The sequence below is a fragment of the Arachis ipaensis genome, chromosome B10 (genome assembly GCF_059453495.1).
Source record: "Arachis ipaensis isolate K30076 ecotype BB chromosome B10, ASM5945349v1, whole genome shotgun sequence".
NCBI lineage: Eukaryota > Viridiplantae > Streptophyta > Magnoliopsida > Fabales > Fabaceae > Arachis > Arachis ipaensis.
In genome coordinates, this window is record NC_142435.1 from 132,232,443 (window position 1) to 132,242,160 (window position 9,718).

The following is a 9,718-nucleotide window of genomic DNA, read 5'->3' on the forward strand; positions in this document are numbered from 1 at the left end:
GAAACCTGGCCTTCTTGAAGTTCATCAAAAGGCCTTCCTAAAGTGACTTAGTGTCAGATATCTATATCGTCGGTCACCACGCTCCCAGTTACGCTACCTAATATGATATATTTATTTAGTTCAACTGAATTCTAAATATCAAGATACGGGTACATTGTAACATAATATTACCTGTTTGATAGCGGGGTTCCCTAGGAAGCGGCGATAGATAAGGCAGTCGGATCCAAGCCCATCCGAGCAGAAGTGTTAGTGGACCATCGATTTTCTTACAGTCAAAGCGGGATGCCCTGCATAATGCCCTGTAGAGGTGTGCTAGGCATGCCGATCCCCAATTGTATTGTCCAATACTGCCGAAATCACGAAGCAAGGTAGAAACTTCTAGTGCACACCTGCCCCAGATTTATCCCCAAACAAGATCGTCCCGATTAGCAACATAATGTGGCACTTCACATACCTCTGTATACTTATTTCATCAGTCAACTGAAAATTTTCTTTAAGATTTCGCAGCCACGTCAGTTTTGTGCAGCATCCTCTACAGTCCGACTTACGCGGCGCAACTCCAAATTGATGCAAACACTCCGCCTCCAAGGCTTCGAAGCTAGTCATTGTCATCCCTGTGACTGGAAGACCATCCGTCGGAAGACCAAGAATTAGAGCCACATCTTCAAGAGTCACGACACATTCACCAATGGAAAGGTGAAACGTATGTGTATCTGGGTGCCACCGTTCGATTAGAGCATTTACCAGTGCTTTCTGACATTGTACTACACCAATCTGAGATGCATGATAAAACCTAGTAACTCGTAAATGCTCCTCCACCCTATCGTTGTATCGATCCAGAGGAACTGGATGGTCACATGTCAACATTCTTAATATCTACAAAAAACATAACAAATTATTAGTCAACTCATTCATTAACTATTACTAACTTACTACTAAAAGGCAAGAATTTTTTAACTATAGCAACTCATTAACAAAATTTGCACAACTAACTCAACAACACATATTACTTGAAACAACACAACTGTCATAAATTATTTGACTAAATCCAACTAAAACAAATAATTATAACTTCTAAAATGAAATGAATTATTAATCCTTAAAATTTTTTAAAACTAACTATTAATAACATTAACTAATACATACATTCCTAATTAATTCTCAAGAATGTTATAACATTAGAGATGCTGTTTATTTATTTGCGGTAGAAAATTTTTTTCTAATATATAACATTATAATTTGTAATATTAATTATCTATTAACTATTACTTAAGTAAAATTAAATACATATTTCTAAATTTTAAAAAATACTAATAATCATTCTCATTATTTTCCTAAATTCATTTTCTAATAACAATAATAATTAACTTCCTAACAATGATAATTATAATTAACAAAAATAAACTAATGTACTTTTAAAAAATTAATACTAACCATTCAGTTTTTATTCCTAAATTCAATTACTCACAACCACAATAATATTTAATTTCCTAACAATTATAACTAAAAATTTAAAAAAGATTTCCAAAAAAATAAACGTTGTATAAAAAAATTAATAATAATTCGGTTTATATTTTATAATTAATTTTCTAAATATTAATAATTCACTTCCTAACACTAATAATTATAATAAAAAATATTAAACAAATTTAAAAAAAATATTGCGTTTGTTTTACATAAATATAACATCATTCTATTTACATTTTCAGATTCAATGTCTAACAACAATAATAATAATTAACCCTAGCAATAATATTTTTTATAAAAAAATAGTGAAAAATTTCAGAAAAAAAAAATTAAAAACATTGAAGAACAGTCCTAACCATTCTATGTATATTTCTAAGTTCAGATCCTAACAACAATAAGAACAACTAAATTTCTAACAATAATAATTATAATTATAAAAATTAAAAAAATTTTAAACGAACTTACATAATCAGAATGACTGAGATAGTGTATAATATGAAGCTCAGGGCGATCAACATTTTTAATTTTATGTTTCTTTGGCATTTTTCTTTTTTTTTCTACCATGCACACTCACTAGCAGCAGAGAAATGAAGAAGAAGAATAGAATTTTGAGGTTGAGAGTGAATGCTGAAAGTGATAACTCGGATGGTGAGAGTCCTTATTGCATGGTCAATGTTGGTATTCAGGGCACCGTTTGGGGAGTGAGCTTTGCGTGATGCATGTCCAGCATGCCACAAAACAGATCGTCCGTTTTGGTAGCTACTTCTCGGACCGTCCGTGTTGTAACTTGGATGTCGCACGGTCCGATTTCCTTCAGCACCTGACACCACACCAATGTGCAGCCCCCTCCTTCCCATAATCGGGTCCAACACCAGCCAGGCTTCCATATACAAATTAAAAAGCGTCAATTAGACGTACAACACAATCGATTGATATGGCACATCAATATGATTTTTCTCAAAATTCAATCAATTGAAATTGTTATACAATCGATTAAATTTCGTAAAACAACAAGAGTATTTTCTTATTCAGTCGATTGATTGTGTAACAAAATCGATTGAATTTTGTACGTGATTAAGATTATTTTCGTATTCAATCGATTGATTACGATGAAATAATGTCATTTTTATTTATTATTTTAACAATCATGTCATACAAATATTGTGTCTTGTTAATTATATTTTATTTTATATATTAATATGTTTATAAAAAATATTTTTTATTTTTTTATTTGTTTGTATTCTATTTATATTGTAACACCCTACCACACTGAGCTTTACGCTTAAGCCGTAAAACAGAGGTGGTGTGGTACTATGACCTCTAAAACATAATGTATACATATAATAGCAGAAATGTTATAATATACAAGGAGCCTTGAAGAATAGATGAAATAAAAGTCGCGAAATAAAAGCGCAACGCTCAAGAAGTTTAAGAAACGAGTTAACTAGCGTGCTAGGAAAACTATAACTATCGAACATAAGATAAGAAAAGTAGGAATAGAGTGCCAAAGATACAAAATAACAAGCTCCTAACTCAGCCCGCGAAGCCAAGGCTGACCGGAGAATATTTACACACACACAACATATCCAAAATCCAAATGTACATAAACAAAATCCTGTCTCTCCACAAATCTCTAAGAGGATAAAAAAGAACAAGTTATGCGGAGAGAAAGCTAAGTACATATATATACATCACTGTACAACAAAATAACCCAGTAACCACTTCGTTTCAGGAGTCCAGATGCCTAACGAGATGCCTCTCGACCTGCATCTGAAAAATAACAACATAGTATGGGGTGAGAACCAGGGGTTCTCAATATGGTAAAGGTGCGACACACATAAGATATAAGGTCTTGGGAATGCCAGAGGTAATCCTAAAACGCCGACACTCAGATTATAAAGTTTAAAGTATTAAACAGAAGCCATAAAAGGTGGTTTACTAAAAGTATCTAAACATAACTTAACTTAATCTTAAATCTAAGTCCCGTACTGCCATTCCTCCATACCTCCATCTCCGTCAGCATTTCACAGATAAATAAACAGATAAAGGCAAGCACAAGAAGGTTACAAGTACTGCAGGTAGCAGGTATACACTTAACATAATAAATGCACTTAGGCAAACCCAGTTAGAGCACAAATAAGTAATTCAAGTAATATGCACATGATGCATGTATGTCCTATGGCTAATGAGCTCATCTGTCGGTTATACAACCAACCCGACAAGTCCAGTTTGCTAAACCATTGGACTGTCCCCCGATGTGCATCCCTATGAGTCTATGCATAACTTTTTCTCATATATATATCAAATCGCTCAATGGGGGTACCATTCCTGGGAATTTATAAGTGCTCGGTCACCCTTACGTCGTAGAGTAAATAGAGTATCGAGTTTTCAACCTGGTACACGTGGTGGCAAGCCATGGTACTTTACCAAGAGAATCTCGTATCTCAGATCATTTAATCATTCAAGCCAAGTATCATACATGATCATTCATTTGATTATCAAGTCAAGTATCATACATGATCATCCATAACATTTCATAATCAATTCATCACTTTTCAGCTTTACTTCATCTCCAAGTTATCCCTATTTCCTAACTTCATCTAATTATCAGGTTTAATACTATTATTAATGATTAAAGGAATGAAAATAGAGGTTTAGAAGTTTGAAATAGGTTTTAAAACTCAAAAATCATGTTTGCTGGAACAGGGGCCACGCGTACGCGTGGCTCATGCGTGCGTGTGGGAGTGTGAAACTGCAGCTCGCGCACGCGTCTAGTGGTGTCAACATGTTTGGCCCTATAGTGCCAGAAGAATAAAAAGCCCTTTAACTAATAGGGTCAAATTTTTAAAAAGCCCTAGGGCCAACCCATGGGTTACCTAATCCTCTTTTTTTTTTTTTACATTCTCTATTTCAACAACACACATAAAACTTATTAAAATTCATTAGTTTGTTTTATCCCTTTATCATTTTTATGCGTAAAAAATAAAAAAATTGAAAAATAAATATTAATAATGTACATTGATCATATTAAATTCAACTTTTAACTATATATATCAAGAAATCAAACATGGCATTCACTATCTCATCACCCTTTTTCTTACTCTCTAGTATTTACCATCAATAATGTCTCTAGAAAATCAAAATAAAGTTGACACAAAAATTCATCATCTAAAATCATGAATGTTGAGGGGGATGCATCATTTCTGTTGACACTTCTTCTTCATGAATTTCACCAATTTCATCATCTAAAATCAACCAATTAAAAAATAGTTAGAAATTCAATTTAAAATATTATTTGAAAAAAATAGCATAAATATTTACTATCATGATTTGGAACAAATCTACGTAACCAACTCCTTGTGCAAATAAGCATTTGGACATGCTCATGAAGAGTGGAACTTCTATATTTTGTTAAAACACGTCCATCAATACTGAATGCAGACTCAGATACTATCGTAATATGGGAATACTTAAAACATCTCTGGCCATAACTAACAGAGTGGGAAACCTATCCTCATTAATCTTCCAAAAATTCAGCACATCATACTTCAAATCATCTTTATTTGTGTGAATCAAACCTTCTTTTAGATAAATCTCTAATTCATCTTTATCCTTGAAAGTTTGGGTTTCACAATCAAATTCTCTGAACTCCTAAAAGATATACTATAAAGATTATTTAAGTAACGAATAAACATAATAGGAGAAAAATAATACTATATTAAAATTAAATACCTTCATCACCATTTTGCTCTTCTTTGTAAGCCTTCCTTCTTCAGGTGACATAGGAGATTGATTACTACTTTGAGAAATTGTTGAACCACCAAAAGTATTTATGTACTCTCCATACAACCTTTTAAATTTCTCCAATACTTCATTTGCCTTCAATTCAAAGGTTGAAGGATCTAGTTTTTTTGTAACAAAACCTCAAGAACTTTAACTTTAATCGAGGATCAAGAATTGCCCCAAAAGCCAAGACAGTGCTATAATCCTTCCAATATTTATCAAACTTCATCTTCATTCTGAAAGCCATGTTCATAATAACAACATTATCACAAGTTTGATTGTCTTCCAAAAGACATTCAATTTTCTAAACTTGCATAAAATACAAATTTGTTGTTGGATATGATGAACCCGAAATGAGGTTTGTAGTTTCATAAAATGGCTCTAAAAATTCACACATTTTTTTGCTAAGCTCCATTCTTCATTTGTCGGACAATCTTTATAAGCTCCATCTACAACACTAAGGATGTCAAACGCTTTTTCAAATTTAATTGCACTTTTCAACATCATATATGTAGAATTCCATCGAGTTAGAACATTTGATTTTAGACCAACACCTTCTTCAATTTCTGCTTGCTGCACACAATCTTTGAATTTCATCATTCTCCCATCAGAAGCTTTCACATATTTCACACTCTCTCTGATTTTAAATAAAGCTCTAGCAGCCACCTTTAACCCTTCTTACACAATCAAATTTAAAATGTGAGCGGAGCAACGCACATGAAAATATTCTCTATCGCAAAGAAAACTATTCTGCTTACGTATATGAGTTTTTAAGATGTTTTACATGTTGTCATTTGCAGAAGCATTATCTAAAGTAATAGAGAATACTTTCTTATCAATACCCCATTGATTCAAAGAGTTAAAAAAGACTGCTTCCATATCGGTTCCAGTATAGGGAGGAATCATTTGACAAAAATTTAAAATCTTACTCACTAGTCGCCGATTCTCATCAACAAAATGAGCTGTCAGACAAATATATCCTTCAGTGGTAGATGCTGTCCACACATCAGATGTCAAACAAATTCTATTAGGTATCCTAGACATCTTCTGTCTTAATTTCTCTCTCTCTGTTGAATAAATCATTTGAAGATCTGAAACTAAAGTGTTTCTAGAAGGCATTATAATCGTTGGACTAATGTAATTAATCCAATCTCTAATACCCTCATACTCAACAAAGCTAAACGCAAGATCATGTTTTGCTATAGCCTGAGCGAGTTTTTTCTATGAATATTCTGATCAATTTTGGTTGGCAGACCCTCTATATCATCATCAAATCTAATATTGAGGGGTATAGATTTACAAGAAATTATATGACGACTTAGATGAGAAGTCCCGTAACCATTCTTAGTTTTCGGATTTTTTCCAATTTTGTATTCATGATGACAAAAATTGCATTCAGCATTTTCAATACCATCTCTGTCTTTTCCAATCTTCTTAAAAAACCTCCAAACATTAGATTTTTTACCAGAATCAACACTACCAGAAGCTTGAACAGGAGTCTCAGAAACAATCTCATCAGCCATGTTTATAAATTTCCTAATCATATCCAAATAATGTGTATTAAAATTCTATAGCAACAACAACAACATTCATTAATTCATATTAATTATTCATCTCTGAAGTTTCAATAAGAAGTAATTAAAGAGAAAACAGTAACAATCAATTAAACAAGCAAAGCATGTATTAGGAATGGAAAAGCAAGATAAGCTGAAACATAGGCCGAAAAAAAGTATCATCCCACCAGCAGACACAAGTATCAAGTCAATTAATTAAATTAGCCTCCTAGGACTAATCTATAACATATAGTCAAATCTCCTTTTCATCCAAAGATTTTGATAATCTGCTCAATCTTACAGGAAGCTGAATAGAAAATGTTAACAAAATCTATGGTCATAGAAAAATTCATGGCAGAGAACTTCTAACTATATTATTATACTAAAACTACTAAGTTGTGCTATAAATTTTTATTGCAGTACCCACTTATGTAACCCTCACTTACTTGAGATGGTTGAGTCCAAATAGTTACCCTCCCATGAAAATTAGCTATCAATAATGCACAGGGACAAGAAGTAGGGGACCACTCAATAAACTGTACAAAATCACGAGGAGAATCTGCGGAATGTATACAGTGTAACTGATCAAATTCTCATAGACATATAGATGAAAAGATAGAAAGAAAACAAAGCAGTTCAATTGAAAGGAAGTAATGAAATTAAAATTCCTGCTAGGACATCAAATACTGTACATTCAGTAGGCCTCTCTGGGATCACAATATGTATAGGGATCCAAAATGGTGGATTTGCAGTTGAGCTATGAAAACAAAAGACCAGAAAAAGCAAGAGACATTACAGAAGATTATCAGTTATCCAAACTAATAGACATGTTGGCAACAGAACATTTAGTACATAATCAAAGATAAGGCGAGAAACACAGGCACTGGATAACAAGTGTACACTAACCTGGGAATTCTAGCACATGTTTCAGAGGAACAAGCTATAGCATTCAGTTTTCCACACCAGGAAACTGCACTGCGAAAAAGACACGCAATCAATAAGTTCTTTCACATACAGTTCTGAAATAAACACAACTAAATTCACTTTTTTGTTGGGAAGACTTAATTAGGGTTGGGCTTACAAAATATCATTTTGTAATTTTTAGGGCTGTGGGCTAGAATTGTTTTGGAGGGTTGAGGGCTAGCCCTAAGGTTTGGGCTAAATTGACACTTCTACACGCGTCCCTTAGTCATGCGCACGCGTGGACATGCATGTTGATCCCCTACATGTACGCATGGGGCTATACGCGTACGCACAGTTGAAAATTTCATGCCACGCGTGCGCGTACATGGACGTACGTTCTCCAAAAAAAAAAACAGAACAACTAGAGAGTTGCATAATGAGAAAATGGCACCTGCATAACTACATATTCCACACCAAAATTTTCGATGGGCATAACTCAATCATTTTAAATCGTTTTTCTTCCGTTCTTCGAACGGTATAAACTTCAGGAACCCAATTTTCATTTAAAATAAATTGGAATCAATTTGAGGTTCTGAAAGCCAAGTTATAGCCCACCGAAGTTTAGCCCAAAAACCAACTTTTGCAAATTCATTAAACCTCATTTTCAATCAACATTTCCATTCCATTCATTACTCAACCTATCAATACCAATCCAAACACCAGCAACAAAACTCAATAAAGCACTATACCATTTCATCAACCACCATTCATTAACCTTACACAATTTCATATTTCAACAACTCCATCATACTTTCCTTCAATAAACTTGTAACCATATAATCAAATCACTAATTATCCAACAAACACCAAACCAAACATGTTCATAACAAATTTCTAAACATTAGATATATACCTGCATTCCAACTTATCCTATGGTCATCTAGCCTAAGTTTTCACAGAACATTATATATTAAATGCACAAAACCTAAACAATACCTTGGCCGACTTCCTCATAGTGATCAAGGCAACTTATTTAAAACAAACACATCCCCTCAAAAGTTCAATAAACACTAGGCTCAGCTTCCTCCAAGTTCCAATATTCACAATTTCAAGCTCCAATTATTTATTCATAACCTAATACACATTTATAACACATATATACCCAATTTAATACTCAAAACATAAATTTAGTAAAATTAAAATGGAATTATGGTATCCTTACCTTACCCAAGCTTCACATAAGCAAGAGTAAACATTTTTCTCAAGCTAATTGGATCCTAAAACATCAAAGAGGAAAGAAATTCAATATCTCCACTTAATTTTCCAAAAATTGGGAAAGAAGAGGCTGAGGGAGAATAAGCGGGTTACCTATGAAATTGTTTTGATAGAAACGCAGAACTTGACGCGGTTGTCACGTGGCCACAAACGGTGCAGCGATCGGAGCTCGGACGGAGAAGTTACGAGATTTTGAAATCACCGTAAGGGTTTCGGGGAAATTTCTTTTCCTCCCTCCCCTGAAAGCTTTCAGATTCATTTCTGCTGAATGGGAGAAAAGAAATGGCTTTGGTCTTCTTAAGTGCTGGGCCAGTTGTGCCACGGTTCAACCGGTTCGGCCCATTCGGTCCAATCTTTGATCGTTTTCTTTAAATTTAATGTCAAAATTCTCATTTTGATGAGCTCTATCCTAATTTTATATAATATTCACATTTCTAATCTTTTTTTATTAAAAACTGAGGTAAATACCAAATTGGTATCCGAAAGATTTTGGCACTGACAAAATAGTACCTGACTTTTGTTATTGACAAAATAGTCCCTAAAAGATTTTAAAATTTGATAAGCGTATCCCCGAGCTCGCCGGAGCAAATATCCGGCAAGAACAATGCTGACGTAGCCACCGTATTCTGGTGATCTAGCAAACCATCCCCCAAACGCTAATCCCTTTGAAGGTTGTAGTAGGCTTAGAGAAAGGAGATTGAATCTATGCCTTTCTTTAAGTTACTGAAATAACCCTT

The 9,718-nt window shown here is 33.7% G+C and overlaps 1 pseudogene; it reads right to left on the bottom strand.

Annotated features, from left to right (window-relative positions):
* Nucleotides 1-4,917: 4,917 nt before the first annotated feature.
* Nucleotides 4,918-6,773, bottom strand: LOC148581760 (zinc finger BED domain-containing protein RICESLEEPER 3-like; annotated as a pseudogene).
* Between the last annotated feature and the right edge of the window lie 2,945 nt (nucleotides 6,774-9,718).